This window comes from Euprymna scolopes, chromosome 44, assembly GCF_053919585.1.
Source record: "Euprymna scolopes isolate OS-2025 chromosome 44, ASM5391958v1, whole genome shotgun sequence".
Lineage (NCBI taxonomy): Eukaryota > Metazoa > Mollusca > Cephalopoda > Sepiida > Sepiolidae > Euprymna > Euprymna scolopes.
In genome coordinates this window covers 7,509,189-7,535,154 of record NC_136525.1, presented here as the reverse complement: position 1 = coordinate 7,535,154, position 25,966 = coordinate 7,509,189, and positions in this window count along the sequence as shown.

Below are 25,966 nucleotides of genomic sequence, written 5' to 3'. Positions count from 1 at the left end.
ATCTAACTCTCGACACAATCCTCTACATGTACAAGAGCCAGATACGTCCTAAATGGGGAACTGTTGCCATAACTGGGCGGGAGATGCTCAGAGCACCCTATCCTGCCTTGACAAATTTCAAAACTGGCTTCAGAATTCAGTAGGTAATGCCTTTTCTCTTCCTTGCAACCTCTTTCCCACAAAAGAGACGTTGCAAGTGTGTCTCTGCTCTATCATTATTTTCATGGCAAGTGCTCGACCGAACTTCAATCTATTGTCCTCTTACCAAACTTTCACAAAAAACACTCGACTAGCTACAACCATTATCAACAATTTCCCCCACTTTCTGTCTGTGCCTAAATCTAAACAAAAATTCCACGAACAAACTTCTTTTCTAGAACTACCCACCTGTGGAACTCTGTCCCGCTAGCCTGCTTTCCAGCTGACTACAATATGGCCAGCTTCCATTTCAATGTAAACAAGTTCTTGTTGAGTCCCCTCCCACTTTTAAATAATCCATTTTTATTACTATTAACATACTGTTGTATCAGTGACTACTGTACACTCATTAACCTTTTTCTTCATATGATGTTTAATGTAGTCAGCTGGAAAGCAGGAAAACGGAAGACAGTTCCACAGGCGTGCAGTTCTAAGTCGTTGTGGATGGAACATTCTAGAATTTCTAAAATGAAACACTACGACTTGGAACTTTCTTTTCTATTTTAAGAACTCTCCAGATACGCTTGAAAAAGAATATTTCTCGTTTTTTATTTATTTGCGGACTATTATCCTCATCTTTATAGTTGTTGTTTCACTGTAAAGATGAAGATAATAGTTCGCAAATAAATAAATGAAATATACAAATTACTCATTTCAAAAGAAATTCCAATAATTAATAAAAGTAAATGTTTTATATTATTATATATTATATTTTGTATTATATATTTTATATTATTATATATCATAATACAGGGTAACCCCCCCAAAAAAAACAAAAGCTAAATGGAGACCATCTAGAACATATGCTATAGAACGGAGAATAAAAGGCCAAAGATCATAGTGTTTTGATGTGATGTTTTGAATATAATAAACTAGTTATGACCAAAATTTAATTACATTCGGACAAAACACTAAAAAAAAACGGGGCCTAATTAGAATTGGGGCCCGTTTTTTTTTGGGGGGGGGAGGGGTCACCCTGTATTAATTTTATATTATTTTTATATTTATGTATTTTATATTTATTTTGTATTTATATTATATTTTATATTATTTATGTAAGAAATCGTAATTTCTTCATATTTTAAAGAGGAAAATGTCCTCTCACGACAGAACGTTTTTAGAGCTTCCGGTGCAACTTGTCCATTTTACACCTCAATATGTTTTGACAACTTTTTATCAAAACATAGCTTCACACCTAATCCCTTGTTTACCTCGCTAGATAGATAGATATATAGATATATAGATAGTTAGTTAGATAGATAGATATATAGATAGTTAGTAAGATAGATAGATGGATGTATTGAGCGATCGATAGAAAGATAGATATATAAATATATAAATAGATAATTTCTCTTCTGTCCAATAACAATATTACATTATAATATTAATTCATATTATCATGTACATTTAAATATTTTATATTTATATTTTATGTAAGAAATCGTAATTTCTTCATATTTTAAAGAGGAAAATGTCCTCTCACGACAGAACGTTTTTAGAGCTTCCGGTGAAACTTGTCCATTTTACACCTCAATATGTTTTGACAACTTTTTATCAAAACATAGCTTCACACCTCATCCCTTGTTTACCTCGCTAGTTAGATATATATATAGATAGATAGATAGATGTATTGATCGATCGATAGAAAGATAGATAGATAAATATATAAATATATAAATAGATAATTTCTCTTCTGTTCAATAACTATACACCATTATAATATTAATTCATATTATCATGTACATTTAAATATTTTATATTTATATTATATTTTATATTATATTTTATGTAAGAAATTGTAATTTCTTCATATTTTAAAGAGGAAAATGTCCTCTCACGACAGAACGTTTTTAGAGCTTCCGGTGCAACTTGTCCATTTTACACCTCAATATGTTTTGACAACTTTTTATCAAAACATAGCTTCACACCTCATCCCTTGTTTACTTCGCTAGTTAGATAGATAGATAGATAGATAGATAGATAGATGTATTGATCGATCAATAGAAAGATAGATAGATAAATATATAGATAGATAATTTCTCTTCTGTCCAATAACAATATAACATTATAATATTAATTCATATTATCATGTACATTTAAATATTTTATATTTATATTATATTTTTTATTATATTTTATGTAAGAAATTGTAATTTCTTCATATTTTAAAGAGGAAAATGTCCTCTCACGACAGAACGTTTTTAGAGCTTCCGGTGCAACTTGTCCATTTTACACCTCAATATGTTTTGACAACTTTTTATCAAAACATAGCTTCACACCTCATCCCTTGTTTACTTCGCTAGTTAGATAGATAGATAGATAGATAGATAGATAGATGTATTGATCGATCAATAGAAAGATAGATAGATAAATATATAGATAGATAATTTCTCTTCTGTCCAATAACAATATAACATTATAATATTAATTCATATTATCATGTACATTTAAATATTTTATATTTATATTATATTTTTTATTATATTTTATGTAAGAAATTGTAATTTCTTCATATTTTAAAGAGGAAAATGTCCTCTCACGACAGAACGTTTTTAGAGCTTCCGGTGCAACTTGTCCATTTTACACCTCAATATGTTTTGACAACTTTTTATCAAAACATAGCTTCACACCTCATCCCTTGTTTACTTCGCTAGTTAGATAGATAGATAGATAGATAGATAGATAGATAGATGTATTTATCGATCGATAGAAAGATAGATAGGTAAATATATAGATAGATAATTTCTTTTCTGTTCAATAACTATACACCATTATAATATTAATTCATATTATCATGTACATTTAAATATTTTATATTTATATTATATTTTATATTATATTTTATGTAAGAAATTGTAATTTCTTCATATTTTAAAGAGGAAAATGTCCTCTCACGACAGAACGTTTTTAGAGCTTCCGGTGCAACTTGTCCATTTTACACCTCAATATGTTTTGACAACTTTTTATCAAAACATAGCTTCACACCTCATCCCTTGTTTACCTCGCTAGTTAGATAGATAGATAGATAGATAGATAGATAGATAGATAGATGTATTGATCGATCGATAGAAAAATAGATAGATAAATATATAGATAGATAATTTCTCTTCTGTTCAATAACTATACACCATTATAATATTAATTCATATTATCATGTACATTTAAATATTTTATATTATATTTTATGTAAGAAATTGTAATTTCTTCGTATTTTAAAGAGGAAAATATCTTCTCATGACACCTGTAAAAATATATTTGTCTCCATTCAAGATCAAGACAAATCGAGTATAAGATCCCCAAATATGGAAAGCTGAGGCTCACCAAAGTGTAATCTTTGTCATTATATCACAAGTTTAAGTAAACAATAAAGTATGTGAGCAAAAAGTGAATTCCATTTTTCTTCTCAATAACATGCATTGGCGATAAATAAAAGGAAATTGCTACTTAGAATGAAACAGTAATATTTTAAGATGGAGGCTATCAAGGTCTTACATAGAAAACCTAACCGACTTTATTTAATGCGTTAGATATACATAAGAGCAAAGGATACTCTTGAGGAACTAATTAGAATCGCAGAGAATAATGAGAATGTAATGTAATTCATTTTTGTAGATTAAAAAAAAGAGAACAATTAAAGATTCGTATGGGTTAATTTGATGCCATCACATTAATTAATAACATTTATTTAACAGAGGTTGATTTAATTAAACACACATATTGGAGAGAACTTGAATAAATATTAGACAACATCCTCGGGTGTCTTCGGTCTCTATACAGGGTGGAACAATAAAAATTCCCCCCCCCCTAAAGAAAACAACACAACAGATTTATTTAAAAACTTTTTGTGAACAAATCAATTCAGGTAACTTGATTATGTAGTAGAGCTGACATCTATTCAATGTAGCCGCCTTCAGCCTCAATCAATCAATTCAGGTAACTTGGTTATGTAGTAGAGCTGACATCTATTCAATGTAACCGCCTTCAGCCTCAATCAATCAATTCAGGTAACTTGGTTATGTAGTAGAGCTGACATCTATTCAATGTAGCCGCCTTCAGCCTCAATCAATCAATTCAGGTAACTTGATTATGTAGTAGAGCTGACATCTATTCAATGTAGCCGCCTTCAGCCTCAATCAATCAATTCAGGTAACTTGGTTATGTAGTAGAGCTGACATCTATTCAATGTAGCCGCCTTCAGCCTCAATCACTGCCTCGATGCAGGTCCAGAATTAGGAGCCTGCATTTTCCACAAGCGTCAGTGGGAACTCGGTGAATACTCAGTGGATGCCGGCGATCAGGCCGGCTTTGGTGTTGTGGGAGGTCATGTTGGTGATGTTCTCGACATATGACCAAACGTAGTCCAGCGGGTTCAGGTTGTTGGAGGAGTGGGGCAGTGAAAGAAGGGTACAAAGTTCTCTCTGATTCTCTTTCCTCTGATCTTGATCACATGGTGCAATGGGAAAAGAGGTAGCTTGTTAATTTTAATGCATGTAAAACCAAACTTCTATCTTTCCATCATCAGTGTTCTGATCCCCATCTGATATCAATTGGAATGAATGGCTTTCGTCTTGGGCAGGCTCTCTGTTTTGGCGGGCTTCTAGGTTTGACCTTTGCTCCTGATCTGGGATGAAGCATCTTAAGGAAACTCCATGTCTTGACAAGCTTCTGGGACTGGCTTTCACTCCTGGTCTGAAATGAAACACGTACATCAAATCTATTGCCAAGATTGCTGGAAAAATGGTTGGATCACTGTTGCGGGATCGTTCACAAGGGACAGTTACGAAAGAACATCGGTTTGACTTTTCTTTACTTCGTAGTTGCTTAAAAAACCTGGAATGCATTAACCGATTGGAAGGGTTATTTATGCCATTTTTTTTTTCGCTTTTTGCTGGTTTTTTGTTTTAGTTCTTCTCCCTGATTTTTCCTCTTTGTTTTTCTTTGTTCGCTGTTTTTTTTTTGGGGGGGGGAGGTCGGCGATTTTGTACAGAAGTTAACAATCGTTTTTTTTTTTTCGTTTTTTTATTTAACAGGGTTACTACTTCGCTTTTTCTTTACTTTACCCCCCCCCTTTACACATGCACCTCCAAACAACCGGGCAACGCCGGCTACACCAGCTAGTTAAAAAATAAAGTTTAAAAATACAAATTCTCCCGCGTTTTTTGGTCCCTCCAGGTGTCCTTTCTACTTAAAGGTCCCTTGGATTGGGGAGACAGGTCAGTGTTTGGGTAAACAAATCATTAAATCTGTTTCAAATTGTTTCCCGTCCGTTGCTTTACGTTTAGTCTTTGGTGTAAAGTCTGCATTTCCCCAAGTTGCGGATTTTAGAGTCGGTCTCCATTCTCTTACGCAGACCTTCTCTCTGTTGACAGAAAGAATTTGTTAGGTAATTAGACTTATTTTGGATATATTTCAACTCTTCCCTTTGCCCCCACTTGAACATATATTTTATATAATTGTAAAAAAAAAATTATTTTATTCGTGTTCTCACCCGTCCTTCCTTTTTCTCTCCCCCGTTAAAAAAAAAAATTACTATTAAGTCTGCTCTTGCTAGTTATTATTTATTTATTTTTCTATAGATCAACGATTAACTTCTGATGAATCTTTTGATGAAAAGGGGCCCCTCGGGGTTTGCCGGCTATTTTGTTCAAAGCAATCTCTCTCTCTCTCTCCTTTTCTCTCTCTCTCTCTCTCTCTTTCTATAAGTGTGTGTGTGTGTGTGAAAACTATGCTTATTCAATTATATTTCAACTTTTATTTATATCAGTCCTTTAATTTATGAAGCTTGAAGTATTTACAGCATATATATATATATATATATATATATATATATATATATATATGACAAAAAGTCTATATTTCAAATTTTACGATATCGTCCATCTTACAATTTATATTTTTCCCTGGCTAGAACCCAAATGTAAAGTTTTACATAAGTTCGAATACCCTATATAGGGAGTTTCATATCTGCAAACCAAAAACTGGCAGAGGAGTTTGATGGGGAAAAATTTAAACAAATATATATATACGCATATATATATATATATATATATATATATATATATATATATATATATATATATATATATATATATACTCGTAGCAAAATTGAATACTGAAGTGTTCATATCTGTTCTTCTATGTGAAGAAACTACGTGGAAAATTTGGAGATTATTATACTACTAGCAGACTGTCCGGTATTGCCCGGTCGTAAAATACGCTTTAATATTATATTTTGATTAATGCAAATTTCGTATTTATTATTATACTAGCGAGGGGTACCCGGCGTTGCCCGGGTGTTTGGAGGTGTTGGGGGGGTTAAAAAAAAGTAAGTATGAGGATCGAACCCGAACCGTTGAGGCAAAGTTGTGAAAAAAAAAAAGTGCGACGTTAACCATTGTCCTACCTCGAGATGCTTACGGAAACACGTTTGAATTTATTTAATTACTTGGATTTGGCAGGTGTTCGTTTTAATGAGTTAATGAGGTCAAGTTTGACTGCGGGATCGTATTCATTTACTGCTGAACGCTTTTTTCCCCTCCCCCAAGATGTTATAGGAAAAAGACTAACCCATATGCGGCGAGCGACAAATATTGAATATTTATCTTCCCGAAATCGAGCAAATTAAATAGACAGGCGAGCTTCGTTGTTAACTGTGAGATATTACGATTTATATGTGATATAAAAAGTTTTTAAAAGTTGTGAACCGACCGACCGCTTCTTTGAAAGAAGCCTTTTGTAGACACACAGAAAAAGCGAACACACATACATACATGCCCACATTTTCGCTTTTATATATATAGATTATATTGGACCCAATATATAGTAATGACTTAAAAGTTTCAAAAAACTGACTCGTGCGCCACCACTGAGAATCGACTCCTAAATTTTAATTATGGTTTACTTTTTCCTTTGACGTTAAATCCTATCAAGACATGTTTGCTGCAGGGCTAAAAATTAAAAACATGAACTATTACGTTACGCATGCATATCCGTAATGCAGTTGTTCGACCTTCACCTGACAAATTTCATTTTTTTAATTTTTACTTATTTGTACCGATTTTCCCCGGCTAAAACCCAAATATAAACTTTTGCATGGGTTGGAATACCCTATATATGGAGTTTCATGTCTGTAAACCAAAAACTGACAGACGAGTTTGGTGGGAAAAAAATTTAAACAAATATATATATATATATATATATACGCATAGATAAATATATATAGAAAAAGATTTGTGTTTACTATAACCTTTTTATGCAAATATTATGCAAGTCTAAATCATGTAGAATATCTGCATGAATATGATTACACGCATAAGAGCTAAATTGAGTGACTTTTTATTTAAACTAAAAGTGCTCAACGATAAGAAACGGATTTCTTAAAGGGGCTGTCATAATCATTTTTTTGCTATAATAATTAAATACCTACAAACACTAGTGTTTCATCCTTTCGGGAATCTTCAGTGCAGGGTGCCACGATTAATACCAGTCGAACGATTCGAACCCCGCAACACGAGACATCTCTGGCTCGATTAGCGAAGACCTAATCCATTCGGCTACCATTAACCGCGTGAAATAACGTTGAATTTTAAACATCTTAATTTTTTAAATGTTCATTTACGTCAATCAAACAGTGATCTAATCGTTATACGATGATCTATGCATAAGAGCTAGATTGACCGACTTTAATTCAACTGAAAGTGCTCAACGATAAGAAACGGATTTCTTAAAGGGGCTGTCATAATTATTATTTTTTACTATAATAATTATCAAATGCCTACAGACACTAGTGTTTCATCCTTTCGGGGATCTTCAGTGCAGGGTGTCACGATTAATACCAGTCGAACGATTCGAACCCCGCATCACGAGACATCTCTGGCTCGATTAGCGAGAACCTAATATATATACTTGTAGCCAAATGGAATATTGAAATGCTCACCTCCTTTGTTCTAAGGGACGAAACCACGTGAAAATTTACCCTATATGTCATACGCATACATGTTATCTTAAAAAAAAATAAAAGTGTACTCACATTTCAAATGAAAATAAAACCTTTTTTATAAACATACTGGCAGTTCAGCCCGGCTTTGCTCGGGGCCCTATGTACTGTTCATAACTTTGTGCGTATGTATATATATATATATATATATATATATATATATATATATATAATAAGTTAAAGAATGTATATGGCGATGAAGCTACACTGAATATTTTTATGCGCCTGAAGAACCCTAGAGTAGATGAAACGCGGAATATTAAGTGTAGCTTAATCGCCATATACATTTTTTAACTTACTAACTAGCTCTACCTACGTATTGAGCACTTTTGAAGTAAATACTTAAAGTTTACGCATAAATCTATACTTTCGTATATTAATTTTATGTGAGTAAATTAAGTAGTTATATATATATATATATATATATGTATATATATATATATGTATATATATATATATATATATATATATATATATATATATATATATATATATATATATATATAATGTGTATGGATGTATCTTTACAAATCGAATAATGAAATGGTCATATCTTTGGTTCTACGGGACGAAACTACATGGAAATTTGCAAACTTTTTGAAGATTATAATACTATTCTATGGTTAAAATTTTATTACAATTGGTAAAAAAAGAACCTATATTTTCAAACCAATAGATATGCCTAACTTTGCGTACATATTTATATATCGTGTCTTGGCAGGCAGCTTCAATTTTGCTGCTACGGTTGTCTCCTTTGTGGCCTAGCGAGACCACATGTGTGTGTGTGTATGTGTGTGTGTGTGTGTGTGTGTGCGTGTGTGTGTGTGTGTGTGTGTGTGTGTTAATAATACAAAAGTCTGCACAACTGTTTAATTATGGATTTGTTGATTAAATCGGCAATGAAAGCAAATGAAGACATCTTAATTGAAATTCCATTCAGTTGTTGCGACGGCAAATTTATTCATTATTTGATATATTTCAGAAGTATGTGTTGCCAAATAATATATATATATATATATATATATATATATATATATATATATATATATATATATATATTGTTTTAACAAAAATAAAGACATCAAAGACTGGATTGATAGCAACAAATAGTGTATTTCAACGTTAGTTACAATTGGTTCAAGACTATTCGTACGCAACCCCTTTTTCCCTTCCCCCTCCCTTCACTCCTCACATTAAAAATCGGCCTTGTGCCTAATTTGCTCGGTGGGGGAGCAAATAAATACCACAATGGTAAATTACTTGGCCTTCAGGCCAGGATCAAAGTGTAGTGTCTGTTCCGACAGATACTGCAAGCAAAGACCATATGTGGGGGAAACCCCACATATAAGACCTTGGTCAATGTAGGGGCAACCCTTCATACCAATTGTCACTATCCAGCTCCCCTACTCCCCGGGGAGTTGGTCCCCATTTCCCCTTCACTCCTCACATTAAAAATCGGCATTGTGCCTAATTTGCTCGATGGGGGAGCAAATAAATACCTCAAAGTGTAGTATCTGTTCCGGCAGATACTGCAAGCTATGACTAGCTATAACTAGCTATGACTAGCAAAGACCAGATGTGGGGACAACCCCACATGCCTGACCATTAACCAGCTCCCATTTCTCACCTCTCGGGAGCTGGTCCCCTTTTTCCCTTCCCCCTCCCTTCACTCCTCTCATTAAAAATCGGCCTTGTGCCTAATTTGCTCGGTGGGGGAGCAAATAAATACCATCTGTTCTGGCAGATGCTGCAAGCTATGACTAGCTAGGACTAGCTATGACTAGCAAAGACCAGATGTGGGGGCAACCCCACATGCCTGACCATTAACCAGCTCCCATTTCTCACCTCTCGGGAGCTGGTCCCCTTTTTCCCTTCCCGCTCCCTTCACTCCTCACATTAAAAATCGGCCTTGTGCCTAATTTGCTCGGTGGGGGAGCAAATAAATACCATCTGTTCCGGCAGATGCTGCAAGCTATGACTAGCTATGACTAGCTATGACTAGCAAAGACCAGATGTGGGGGCAACCCCACATGCCTGACCTTTAACCAGCTCCCATTTCCCACCTCTCGGGAGCTGGTCCCCTTTTTCCCTTCCCCCTCCCTTAACTCCTCACATTAAAAATTGGCCTTGTGCCTAATTTGCTCGGTGGGGGAGCAAATAAATACCATCTGTTCCGGCAGATGCTGCAAGCTATGACTAGCTATGACTAGCTATGACTAGCAAAGACCAGATGTGGGGGCAACCCCACATGCCTGACCATTAACCAGCTCCCATTTCTCACCTCTCGGGAGCTGGTCCCCTTTTTCCCTTCCCCCTCCCTTCACTCCTCTCATTAAAAATCGGCCTTGTGCCTAATTTGCTCGGTGGGGGAGCAAATAAATACCATCTGTTCTGGCAGATACTGCAGGCTATGACTAGCAAAGACCAGATGTGGGGGCAACCCCACATGCCTTACCATTAACCAGCTCCCATTTCCCACCTCTCGGGAGTTGGTCCCCTTTTTCCCTTCCCCTTCCCTTCACTCCTCACATTAAAAATCGGCCTTGTGCCTAATTTGCTCGGTGGGGGAGCAAATAAATACCATCTGTTCTGGCAGATGCTGCAAGCTATGACTAGCAAAGACCAGCTATGACTAGCAAAGACCAGATGTGGGGGCAACCCCACATGCCTGACCTTTAATCAGCTCCCATTTCCCACCTCTCGGGAGCTGGTCCCCTTTTTCCCTTCCCCCTCCCTTCACTCCTCACATTAAAAATTGGCCTTGTGCCTAATTTGCTCGGTGGGGGAGCAAATAAATACCAGCTTTTCTTCAGATGCTGCACTTCTATTTTTTTTCTCTTTCGGTGGAGGTGAAATCCTTCACGACTGAGACAATTTGTATTTTTGTACCTTTTCTCCACGTTAAAAAACGACCCTGGTGTCTAACTCTGTCCCGTGGGGAGGCACAGTAAATAGGTACAATTGGTTCAAGACTATTCGGACAAATTCAAACATTGTATCATTTGAAAATTTTCACAAGAACAGCCTTTGTTGAATAAAAAACCGTTTTACAATGAAACATTATTTTCAAACGACGTAATGTTTGAATTTGTCCGAATAGTCTTGAAACAATTGTAACTAACGATGAAATACACTATTTGTTTTTATCAACCCATTCTTTGATGTCTTGCTTTTTGTTAAAACAATATATGAATGCTCCAATTATGAAATATGATAATTTTGTAGCTTACAGTTTATCATGTCTTTTTGGCTTAAAACTTATTGGTATATGAACGATTACTGAATTTTCAATTATATAAACCCAGTAAAATTCGGAATACTATAAATAAGATTATATATATATATATATATATATATATATATATATATACATATATATATATATATATATATATATATATATATATATATATATATATATACTAGTAGGCCGCTCAGCGTTGTCGTGGATTGGTTGGTTGGTTGTTTTACGGTATATCAACCATTTTCTGGTTATTTAATGCCGAATTTTTAATGCCGAATTCAAAGATTTTAAAGAAAATTTTTTTAATAGAATATATTTGTTGTTTTCACGTTGGTTTCTATTTAACCCATAGTTGGGACCCTAACAGGTACTACCACTCCGGGTTAGAGTGGACCTGGGAGCAATGGTAATTAAAGGGTGGCTCCACAGTCTCCAAACCCCACAAACTGGTGCCTCACCACTGAATATAGTTTAACGTCATATCCAGGACCCCCATTGAGCGACTTTTACCCTCTACAGGGGGGCAGTCGGCGTATTCTAATGCCCCACCGACAGGGCCACAGCGTTGTCGTAAAATACACGTAAATATTATATTTTAATTCATACAGAAACTGAGCCATGTGTATGCGAATATTATATATTTTTCTAAACAGTTCATTTCTTGCAAGTAAAAAAATACTCGAGCTGAGATCGAAACCAAAACCTAAATACAGTTAATCAAGTACAATAACCATTAGGGTAGCTTGACACGATCTTTGAAGGTTGTTTTTAAACTTACCATAACATAAGGAATCTGTTATGTGAACCATTCACGCATAAGCATACGTTAGACATTTGACAAACATATAAAAATCCAATGACTCCCCCCAAGTAGCAATTATTGAATTCTGACCCATTAGCAGCCTCTTTATTTGGGTGAAAACCAATTGAAAAGTTTTCCACGTGTCTGAATACCCAACATACCAAATTTCAAGTGTAGATCAAAAATTTGTTGAGTATATAGGTTGAGAAATGTCCTCGCATATACATTCTCACCATGCAAATCCAGTTACTAAAAAATTAACAACTTTGCTACAAAATAAAGTAAATATTCATTCGCCGACAAAACAAGAAATTATTATAAACTCGTCTACCCAACATATAGTAAGCTCATTTATAAAGAGCTCCATAAATCTCATAAAACACTCTTAGAGGCTTATATATTATTGACCTCTATGAATATCCAAAATACTGTCACCAGGCACATCTAGACTATAAAACTATTTTTACGACAACCCATCTATTAGATTGCTTTTTCCATCTAGTTCTGATTTAGGTTCAGTAAGTAAGAACGTCCTAGATAGAATTGTCCCTCCATTAGAGAAAAATTAACCCCGCCCCTCTTTGACAAAACTCACTCTGTAATTAATCGGTTTCTTGCTCTAAAACATAAACATATTCTAAATTTTATAACCCCTGATATCAACAATTCTTACCAATCCATTTCTCCTATCCTCTATAACAAGGTCCTCATTTTCGCTAAAAGAAACACCGATTTAACAGATTTGGAAATTAAATTAATCCTCTTACCTAGAATGTCTCTTATACATTCCAACAATACGTTTTGGACTAGAAAAGACACCCCCAATAACGTTGATATCCTAATAGGCTCTTCAGATTCTGCTGAGGTAACGGACTTGGTAGACCGTTACCTTTTGAAAGCGCTTAAACATCATTTTAAACACATCCAAGGAAGTCTTTATAGAGATGATGCCCTATTCGCTATTAGAGCTAGACCAAGGGAATATAATAAAACTATTATGAAATTACAAAGCATTTTTTTTACACAGTGATCACCACTTATATTTACTTAAAGGGGCGGTTCATTAGGAATTTGTTAACATTGGACTTGAAGACATCCAAGTTGTAGTCCGGTGGGAAGCAGGCAGACGGAATAGAGTTCCACAGGCGTGCAGTTCTAAGAAAGAAGCTTTGTTCATGGAATCCGCGTTTTGATTTAGGCACAGATATAGAGTGGGGGAAATTTTTCACAGTGGATTCAGATAGACGGGTGTTTTTCGTGAAAGATTGGCGAGGGGGACCAGAGATTGGAGCTCAGACAAGTACCTGCCATGGAAATAACGATAAAACAAGGATAGGCTCTCAACGTCTCTTCTGTGGGAGAGAGGTTGCAGGGTAGAGAAAAGGGCATCCTCCACTAAGCCACGAAGTCTATTTTGTACTCTGTCAAGGCAGGATAGGCTGTTTTTAGCAGCTCCTTCCCAGATATGGCAACAGTATTCCATCCTTGGACGTACTTGGCTTTTATATAGATAGAGAATTACATCAGTAGTGAGATATCTTCTGGGGCGGTAGAAGGATCCCACCATCTTTCCAGCGACAGACTTTATGTACGTGTTCCATTTCAGATCAGGAGTAAAGGTCAAACCCAGAAGCTTGTCAAAACACGGGGCCTCACCCAGACGAGAGTCATCCATCACAATTGATGCCAGATGGGGATCAGAGCGTTGATGATATAAGGATAGGAGTTTGGGATATCTATAAGAATAGAACTTGACATAAAACTTGCAATTTTCTTGATACCAATAACCTTAATATAGAATCCTACAGTCCTTATCATTTAATCTTTTCCATCTTCACAAGTTTTCCAATCACCCGTAACTATAATAAAATCCATAGTACCTTCTGTCTTGACAAAATAAAACTTTCAACCAAAATGCAACCTTCTTGAATAACGCCTTAAAAAGACTAGGATATTATGAAAAAAAATACAATATAGCCATAATAACCCAGTTACAAACCGTCTAACATCCGTAATTATGCACAACATGACTAAAAATAAATCATATTCCAGAAAACAATATACTCCATTGTAATAACAAACCGCTTTACCAACCTAGCTCTGCCCAAGGCAATAATCATAATAAGCCAAATTCCTGCAACCATATTAGAAAAAAGAAAAAAAATTGATTTACCCCCCATTCAGCTCAAATGTCAAAACATATATACCAAAAGAATTTTTTAAGATTGTAGAAAAATATTTTAAGCAACCACATAGATATAGTACCATATTTAATAAAGATTATATTAAAATTTTTTACTTTACAATACCCAATCTAGCACAGACGATAATAGCATCGAACAATAAAAATCAAATAAGCTCATACAATCCCTTTTCCCTTACTACCAAAAACTAACTCCAATTGTAACAATAAGCCAGACTGCCCATTCAAAAACGATTGCATACATAGGGATGTCATATATATTTGTGTACTGTTACTGAGTTACCACGAAACACTCCTACAATAGTTAGAAATAATCCTCCCATAATAGAAATCACCCATCCGTCTACTACTCAAAACATAACTCCAACTGGCCGTTTCACCTATAAATAACCACGTCACAACCAACAACATAAATAATAATATCAATATAATGATGATAAAAACAACAACAACAAGAACAACAACACCAATAATAATAATAATAATAATAATAATAATAATAATAATAATAATAATAATCCGACTTATTTTTTCTTAAAACGGTATAATACTTTAAACTCACCTCGAAACACAGATAACAATATCCTCATACAGACTAGATCGCTTATCATAACAACTTTGAATTAAACAGTAATCCCACCCCAAATCATGACAGAAATCCACATATAATTAACACTATGCAAACGCCAAACAAGACATACACTTATATTGGCGCAATTTCAACGTAAATAAAGGTTAGAATGTCTAACCACACTTTTTCCTTTAATAATAAAATCACTGGTAATAGCCAGCGAACTTCTCTATAATTTGGGATATTCTTGAAAAGTCAAAGTTTTATACCCCAGGTTCTAAGTCTTGTCACCTTTGCATATCTAAAGCTATAAGTATAATTACTTCCCTTGAAGTATCAACATAATCAATTTCAAAAGCGAACTTATTTCCTAATGTAAACATAAGAAGAAATTAAAGTATAACCAATTCGAAATTACTTAACTCGTTTCTTAAAACTTAGGCTATAAATTGACTTAATATAGGAGATTTCTTCTATTCCTCCTTATTATTTTTTGTGATCTGCTGTATATTTACCCTGGCGGTATATTTGCGTATATGTATGCTTCTGTTTTTATACGTAATATGTTAGTGTATCTATATATGTGCGTATGTATGCATATATATGTGTGTATATATGTGCATGTATATACGTATATATGCATCTATGCTTGTATATAATTACATGAGTATGTGTCACTATTGCTTGGTAGTGAATTGACTCCAATAGTCTCACTTCTTATCCTATATAATTTTACATTATTTTATTTTTATATATGTGTGTATGCATTTAGACATTTATATATGTCTTTACAGATATTATAATTATGCATTAAATTATTAAACTTTTAATCAGTAAACTTCCCACCCATTTTAATTTTTTCCCCAAGTTTAAAATAAATAAATCTAAATCGTTATCTCCACACAGTTATCTTCCAACTTACCAATACTTATCTGTTCTAAAAATAGATTTATAAAGACGATTCTCTATCCGCCACTTCCCCTTTCTTAGTCCCTTTTTCAACTTCTTTGTTCCTCGATTTTGTTCTCGTTCTTTTTCATTTTCCCCCTTTTTTTCAATTTCAATTCAATCTTTTCACTTCCGTTACTTTTACAAAAAAAAAAGTTTCATAAAAAAATGGAACTTCACTTCTCTATGATCTGAGTTTTTTTTTTCTCTGGAAGCTTTAATTTTCCCATTCCTTATATGGATTACCAATGGATTTTCAATGGACTCCGTTTGGATTTATAATGTTCTAGATTTTACTTTCTTATTCATTGAATTTTTACTTTTCCCTTTCTTACTTTTTTGAGTACCTACAAACTATCACTAACTGTCTAATAACTTTTGGGTGCAACTTGGCAACTTTATAGTACTATTAAATAAGCAAGCTTATAGTACTATTAAATAAGCAACTTTATAGCCATTACTGCCAATCGAAGCAATGGTTATAAAGTTGCTATCAGCAATAATGAGAAGCACTAAAGTTTGTAATTATACTGCACAGTAACTAAAATTAATAAAACGTAATAAATTTAATAATACTAATTATAATCATTATCACATTACTAAAGATAATAATAATAATAATAATAATAATAATAATAATAATAATAATAATAATAATAAGAAGAAGAAGAAGAAGAAGAAGAAGAAGAAGAAGAAGAAGAAGAAGAAAAAGAAGACCCCTTGAATGTTGAAACTAACACACAGGAACAACAAGTGCGGGCCAGACAAACTGCTGCAAAGGCAGAACATGAAACACTACATGAAACCAAGAACACTGAAACCGCATATCTATAAGTTCTCTAACCTAACCCTACCCACATTGCCACATCACTGCGACCCCCCCCCCTCTCAAAAAAAGAGCGAGACCAAATAACCAAGTAGAGTCAAGGGGGAAGGAAAGACCGATAAACTGACCAGACCTCAGCCGAATAAGTGCGAAGAGAACTGGGACCTTGGGGAGGCTTATTGCCACTCAAATCCCAGCAAAGACCAATAGCTGCTGTCAACAAGAAATCAATGGCAAGCAGCTGTTGCGATAATGCAAATTTATTTGCAAATGTTATCGAAAGAGGTAGAGAGTACTGGCAACCTGGGGAGACTTGTTGTCACTTAGCTTCCAGGGAACACCACAGGCTGTTTTCAGGGAAAGATCTCTGAATACCTGTGTATAAGCTCCTTGTTAGCCAATAATAATAATAATAATAATAATAATAATAATAATAATAATAATAATAACAACAATAATAATAATAATAACAATAAAAAAAATAATAATAATAATAGACATTAAAAAATAATACTAATAAATATTATAATGCTAATGATAATAAGTGTTTTAATAATCTAATATATAAACGGCGATATGTCTGTCTATCGGTTGGGTCGGTTGGCGAGGATGTCATCACTTCAGGACTAGCGGTGAAGTACCCCGACTGATTTTGGTTTCTATGTTTGTGTTTATTTGTTTACGTTGTTATGAGTTAATGTTTATGCGCACATGCGCCACCGGATGTCTTAAACCGGAAAGTGGGTTACATCACTCGTTACAAGGTCATTTGACTTAGGGGAGAGCTACTTTGTAAGGCGTCCATTTATGTATGATAGGCAAAATACTGTATTTATGGAAATTAGCAAAACCGTATTAAGATTAACCAGACTTTAGTATTTTTTTTTTAGAACAACTGGGGAAAAGAGAACAGTAATTTGTTTCCTTCAATAACTTTGAAAATAAACGTTCACCATAGTTTTAAATTGCAAGCGAATGTCTTTTCTCATAGAGAAGAAAAAAAATATATGTCGCGATAAATATTCAATATTCCTTCAACGCAAATGTCTTTTTATAGCACAAAAAAATGTTGGTCGAAGGGAAAACCCCGAAAACAATATGTACTTTATTTTATAAGTAAAAAAAAAAAATAGTTAGCTGCGACACTTATTTAATGGCGCGAGAAAAAAACAAAAAATTCGTATTTCTTTTTCTTCCAAGATGTCGTGACACTGGCAAGCAAAGAGAAGAAAAATTATGCAAATATTTTTACTTTCACAAGTTTTTAATTCAAACATTTTATGTCCACGCACTAATCTAGTTTTCGCGAGTTCCTGTTTTTTTTACTTTCATCAATGTTTTCTGAATACTTGCTTGGTTGTATCAATGTCAACAGTAATCAGATATGTACATATCAGCGATGGTGCAGTTGAAGCGTGGGAGTTATTCCTGGGAAGTTTTACATTTGAAAGGTACTGCATTGACTTACGATATCCTCGAGAAATGAGAAAACGAAGGATTATATATAAAGTTTTGTCGAGGTCAAGAGTACGATAATGCTTTATACATTGTCGGAATCTTCGGTGGTGTGCAAAAAAAGATCAAGGACATGGTTGTATTGTAAAGAAGCCACTACTTCGCCGGCGGTAAATACTGGATCAAAGCAATGCAGGATGAAATTGATTCTTTAATAGAAAATAACGTTTACCAGTTAACATCTTTACCCAAAGGCAAAATGACAGTGAGTGGTAGATGGGTGTACAAAATTAAAGAAAATTCCGACGGTTCTCCCAAATACAAGGCAAGATTCTTCACAAGGGGCTATAACCAAAGCAAAGGATAATATTATACAGAAACTTTCTCTCCGACAGCCGACATCACATCGACTCGCATACTAATACAAATATTGATATTAATAGGGATGGTTCCCTGGACTGGCTCAAAAGAGGATCCCTCCATTACGACCAAGAGAGGTTGATATTGGCTGCACAAGACCAGGGCCTCATAACAAACGCCTTCAAAAAGATGTGTGGTCTAAGCAACAATAATAAATGCAGGTTCTGTAGCACTGAGGTTGAGAGTGTGGGCCACCTGGTTTCTGGTTGCAAAGTCCTACTTGGAGATGGTTATTATACAGATCGCCATAACGGAGTTTGCAAATACCTTCACTGGAAGATATGTAAGAAACTCAACATTCAGTGTAGTAAAAAATCCTTGGAATATATACCCGAACGAACAGTTGGGAATGACAACTACACTATTCACTATGACTACATAATCCCTACTGCTACATATCTAGAAAACGCAGCTGTTAAACCAGATATAGTGATTTGGGACAGAGCAAACAAAGAAAGCGACCGTAATAGAGGTCAGTGTACCCAATGATACAGGGCTTAACAGAGCTGAGAGGGAAAAGATAAAGTATCAAGGACTTATGTATGATATGAAACGAAATTGGAAACTAAAAGACGTTTCAATTATACCAGTCATCATAGGAGCAACTGGGATTATGAAAAAGAACTTTAAAAAGTATATAGCAAGCATACCCGGTGAACCAAGTGCAAGTGAAATACAAACGATTGCACTGAAAGGGACGGCTAGAATCCTGAAAAGATCTCTTGGTTGGACTCACTAAAATAGGGGTAAATGTCAGACACCTGGTTGGATGTCCCATCCCATAGAAGAAAAAGTTTAAGAAAAATGAAAAAAAAAAAAAAAGAGAGAATACAAATGGCTATCTAGTACGACCTCATCGTACATCAAATGAATGCTCCAATCGATTTTGAAATTTATGTGGAGCAACCAGAGGGGTTTGAAGTAAAATGGAAAACAGGCGAGAAACCAGTCTTCATGCTAAACAAATGCTTGTTATAAAATAATCGTATAGAAACTGGAACCAGACCCTACATGAATGTTTTTTTGTTTTTTTTTTTTTTGTTTTTTTTTTGTATGATGAGCAAACTACTGAATTTTCGGAAATTTAAGAAAACTGATTTTAGTATTTGTATAATAACTAGGTAAAAAGGGAACAGTATTTCGTTTCCTTCAATAACTTTGCAAACGAACGTTGAACAAACAGTTTTAAATTCCTTGGAAAGTATATTTCATTCCAAAAAGAATGTCTTTTCCTTAGACGAGAAGTATACATGTCAACAGAAATATTTAACATTCTTTTTGGAAGGAATATTCTTTCCAAAGGAATTTAAAACTGTTTGTTCAACGTCTGTTTGCAAAATTATTAAAGGAAACGAATTACTGTCCCCCCGCCCCCAGTTGTTCTAAAATCGTAAAAACTGGTAAAACTGGACACGGTTTTGTTAAGTTTTTTGTTAAATCAGTATTTTACCCATCGTGCGTAAATGGACCGTTCACAAAGTTCTATTAAAACTGCAAATTGAACAACAAAAACGTGCAGAGGAACGACAACAACAACAATTGTTGAACAGTTATTTAAACACCAGAAACGCTCAGATCGAAGACAATAACAATCATTGGAACATTAAGAGTGCTTAGATGAAACACAAGAACAACTAATTGTGGGGTATATGGTTAGAAAAGAAGAAAAATATAAGAAAGAAACGTACCGGGCGTATCTGCATCGCTCTTTGGGAAAGAAGAAGGAAAGGATGGCCAGCGCATTTGTATACGCGAAGGGCATCTTGGGAAGGCAGAGCATGATGGAAGAAGCTTTTTCCCCCCCTGTCTCTTCCTTTTTTTTCTAGATAAGAGGATATAAAAGCAGGGAAAAATTCCCTGGGGGAGGAGAGAGAAAAGAGTCGTGAACATCTTCTCTTGAAAAGAATTTTGTATTGCTGACGTTCGGATTGTGTGGTGTGACATTGGTGGCAAGAGGCCAGATGCGGTCGATTGGAAAAGAAACAAGAGAGTGACTCACTCCTTCCCGAACCCAGAACCGAATCCTGATTATAAATCTAGACTAATGAAGCTAGAAGCCCAACATTAGTGTTGTGGGTTAGGGTTAGGGTTAGGGTTGTGGGGTACAAATCACCCCTATTTCAGAACTAAGTGGAATCAACCAGTCCTATGAATACCAATGAGTACATTTAACACTACTTGTGGTTTATTTCATTTGTAACCCTTAGCACGTTTTTTTTTTTTTTATTTAATTTTAAAATTTTTAATTTCCATACTTTGTGGACCAGGCGCGTACGCAGACCCCACAATTTTAATGAATCATCATTATGCCAGATCAAACATACCCATTCCTGTGTCTCGATACATCTTCTATCATTATATGTGATCAGTTTTCTATAGTAGTCAACCATATAGATGCCTATTCGTGACCAGGCACACACACAGACGTTCGGCTTTATATATATATATATATATATATATATATATATATATATATATATATATATATATATATATATATATATATATATATATAAGGTGCCTTAAATAAGTTAACAGACATTTTTTTACGGGAATTTCAACTCATCGTAGACGTTTGAAAATTCAGTGTGTAGTGTACGTTTTATGAGGGACAAATCATCCCTATTTGTAGAACTAAGTGGAATCAACTCGTCCTATGGATACCACTGGTTTCAGAGACTAAATGGAGACAGTCATGTTTAACCGCATGCTACAAACACGTTCCTCTCATACCACTTTAGTGGCTCCTGTATTCTTTATGATAAATACATATTATATTTTATACACTTTACACTAATTGTGGTTTCTTTCATTTGTAACCCCTAGCACGAGTCTGCAATACTAAATTATGATTTATTTGCTCTGTCTGGTATATTGAGCAATTTTTATTTGGCTGGGATTCTCTTTATACAATATTCCAGCCAATAATATTTTGTAAGACCGATAATCACTGGATTTCAATACTAGTAGATCTATTGCATTACATTATTCTGAATTATATATATATATATATATATATATATATATATATATATATATATACTAGCAATGGGTGCCCGGCGTTGCCCGGGTGTTTGGAGGTGTATGCTGAGCAAAAAAAAAAAACGGTAATTTTTTAAACTTTGACCCCTATTACGACCCCTTAATATTTATTGTTTTGGACTCAAATCAAGTTATTAAGTTAAATCCATGTCCAAGGAACCTATATCTAAAATTTAAAGTGTCTAGACCCAAAATTGTCGGAGAAGTTTGATAGAGTTCTCAAAGGTCAAATCGTTGAAATTTGACCCCTTAACAGCGAAATTTCTGGCCGAAACCTGATCACATCGATTTTTCCAAATCTCAGTACCTTGTATATCAAATTTCGAGTCTGTAGACTAAAAATTGACAGAGTTATTGCGTAGGGAAATGCACACAGACACACACACACAGACACGTTCACTTATATCTATATATCTATAAAAGTGAACGTGTCTGTCTGTCTGTCTGTCTGTCTGTCTGTCTGTCTGTCTGTCTGTGTGTCTGTGTGTCTGTCTGTCTGTGTACATTTCCCTACGCAATAACTCTGTCAATTTTTAGTCTATAGACTCGAAATTTGAAATACCGGGTACTGAGATTTGGGAAAATCGATGTGACGGGTGTCAGCCAGACATTTGGCTGTTAAGGGGTCAAATTTCAATGATTTGACCTTTAAGAATTCTATCAAACTCCTCCGACAATTTTGGGTCTAGACACTTGAAATTTTAGATATAGGTTCCTTGGACATGGATATAACTTAATAACTTGATTTGAGCCCAAAACAATAAATGTTAAGGGGTCATAATAGGGGTCAAAGTTAAAAGAATATTGACCGCTTTTTTTTTTTTTTTTTTTTGCTCAACATACAGCTCCAAACACTTGGGCAACGCCGGGCTGAAATGCTAGTATATATATATATATATATATATATATATATATATATATATATATACATATATATATATATATATATATATATATATATATATTTTTATAAAGTAATAGGGTTCGTGTGTTTCTGTCTGTGTGTACAGCTCTCCATCATCAACGAAATATAAAGGAGGTAAGAGGGTAGATCTCTCCTGGTAGAGAAACATTAGAACCCATTTTAGGATGTTTCTGTTATAGGAGACATAAGAATCAATGCCTAATTTCTTTATATACTAGTCTACAAACCACCCCCATATCGAATGACTTATGCTCATTTGCATATCACATTATATTAAATCTCTTTAACTAATTACCTCGACCTTATTACATATTGGAAATATTCTAATCATTTCAACTGTACTATTTACAAAATCTATTTAACATTTAATTATTTAATATATTTTCATTTAATTTTATATTCGATTTATTTCACTTTACGTATATTATCAAAACAATTCATTGGCGAGCAAAGCTTTATGTTTTGGGATTGTATTGAAAATGTAATGGAAATTTCAATTTCGTTCCGTTTTAATCTTTTATATTTTACTTGCCAATATAATTGAAAGAATACAATTCAACTATCGTAATTTTATATAAATAAACAAAAACAAATATTTTAAAATAAAACTTTATTAAAAAATAAATAATTTTATTTTTAAATGAAAAAAATCAATTTAGTAAAATAATTGTATTAAACACCCCCAGCCTTGTCAGCAAACCTGTAAAAGTTAACATTTCGAATGTAAACAGTGATTTTTCGATTTTGTTAGCGCTTGCCGCAATTAAACACAATTAAAACGGAACTAACTTTATTTCCATTCTATTTTTTAAACAACCCCCAAAACATAACGCTCTCTTCCAGTTATAGCCAATTTTTTTTTAATTAAATAAAACAGGTCAAAATAAACAGATAAGCGCATTTTCTTTTACATTTTTCTTACAACCATTGTCATTTAACCAACTGCAGGATATCGTTACTTTTGTGGGGTTGTTTTGAAAATGGCACGGAGATTATAATTTCGTTCCAATTTAATCTTTCTGGTCGAGCCTATTTCGAAAGCCTGTCTTATCATAGATTTGAACTACAAATAATTTATTACATTTTGATTATTACTATCTTAAGACTTAAAGCTTATATTTATTTCATTTTTCTATTTATATATTGAATTAGTTATTTCCAGTCTTATTTAAACTTAGTGCTTTCTTTAAACCGGATGAACCTTTTATAAAAATATGAGTTTAACGTAAAGAACACGAACAAGGTTTTATTCAACTGAATTTCTTCCAGTTTACTAACAAAATATATAAATTTAAAAGAGATATAAATAATAAAATAAAAAGGTTATGTAATTTAAAAGAAATACACGTACTCACAAAAGCAGAACTTTTTTTTACACATTTTTTTCTTTAAAACCATAACAATGAGACTAACAATTACCTAGATCTTAGTAATTATTTGTTTTAATAGAACTGTTTTAATTGTACTGTTTACTTAGTTAACCTAAGTTGGTATTACATTTATTTTACATTTACTTTTTTTTTTAATTATTACTTTTAGACTGTGACGTTTACACCCGGAAGTAATGAGTCACACGTAGGTCGCTTTTATTCATTCCTTTTGGTCAAGATCAAAGTGTATTATCTGTTCTTCAGATGCTGCACTTCATTTTCTTGTTCTCTTTCGGTGGAGGAGAAATCCTTCACGACTGAGACAATTTTTATTTTTGTACCTTTTCTCCACGTTAAAAAACGACCCTGGTGTCTAACTCTGTCCCGTGGGGAGGCATAGTAAATAGGTACAATATAATTGTTTATAATTGTACTATTCAGAAATATTATTTATAGTTCGTCCATTTCAGTTAGTATACATTTCCTTTACGCTTAATTAATTTACAATCATTAATATCGTTAAACAATTCCGTTTAAAACCGAAATTATGCCACCCAAACGAAGTAGAAACGAAAGTGAGGAAGAAAGAATGGAAAGATTGGAAGCTAATAGACTAAGAGTTGCTGCAATTCGCTCCAATGAAAACAATTCAGATAGAGAAAGACGTCTAGAACTTAACAGGATACGTCAAAGAGAAAGGAGAGCAAGACTGTCAGATTTGGAAAGAGAAACCCAACGTGAAGCTGACAGAACTAGACATGCTGTAAGGCGGTTAAATTCATCACAAGGTGAAATTCAAGAAAGGCAAAGATATGCACTGGAAAGAGAAGCAATATTACGATCGAATGAATTATATGAGGTAAGTAGACGTACACAAGGTCAGTTGAGAGTGGCTCAACGACATCAGAATGAATCGGAAACCCAACGAAGCTTTCGCCTATACCAAGGGCAACAATGAGAGGCTGCATGGAGAGAGAGTATGACTTTGCCCCAGCAATTGACAGAAAACGAGGCAGCTAGACAACGAATGACTGCTTTGAGACACCATGAAATAGAACACTGCAATAGAAAAGGATTGCTCTACAACAAAAATGACTCTCTCACTACAGCTGATATAAGAAAAATGGACAAAGTATGTCAACATTGCTCAGCTGTAAAATTTAAAGGAGAAACCCCTGGTTGTTGTTGTTCTTCTGGCAAAGTTGTGCTTGATAGCTTTCCACCACTGCCTCAGTTGCTTCAAGATTTGCTCTCCGGCAATGGTCCCATCTCTAAAGATTTTCTGCAAAATCTACGCAGTTATAACAATTGTTTTGCAATGACATCATTTGGTCACAAAATTGCGGCAGTACATGGGTGGAATCCTTCTTTTAGAATTCGAGGCCAGGTTTGCCACCAGATTGGGAGTCTTTTACCACCTGAAGATGAAACAGCAAAGTTTATTCAAGTCTACTTCTTGGATAGTCTGGAAGAGGAACTACATAATCGGGGACGTGACAGTAGACTCAATAGAGACATTCTCCAAAGTCTGACTGAATTTTTACATGAGAACAACAGCTTTATTTGTCAGCTGAAAACAACAAAGGAGAGGATTGAAGAAGAACACTTGGTAGAACATAAAGTTGTCATAAGGGAAGACCGAAGGCCGCAAGAAGAGCATCCACGGCGATTCAATGCTCCAACAACAACGTATGAGATTGGAATATTAATGGAGAATGAACCAACAGCTAACCGGGATATTGTCTTGCGTTTTAGAAATGATACATTAAAATGGATCTCCGAACTACATCCCCTCTACGATACTTTAATGTACCCGTTAATGTACCCCTATGGTTCTCCATCTTACAACATCTACATGAAGGCATCCAATGGGCGAAAAGTTACCCAACAGCAATTTTATTCGTACCATTTAATGACTCGGCCTGGAAACTATTTTCTCTGGTACCGAAGGCTATTTCAACAATGG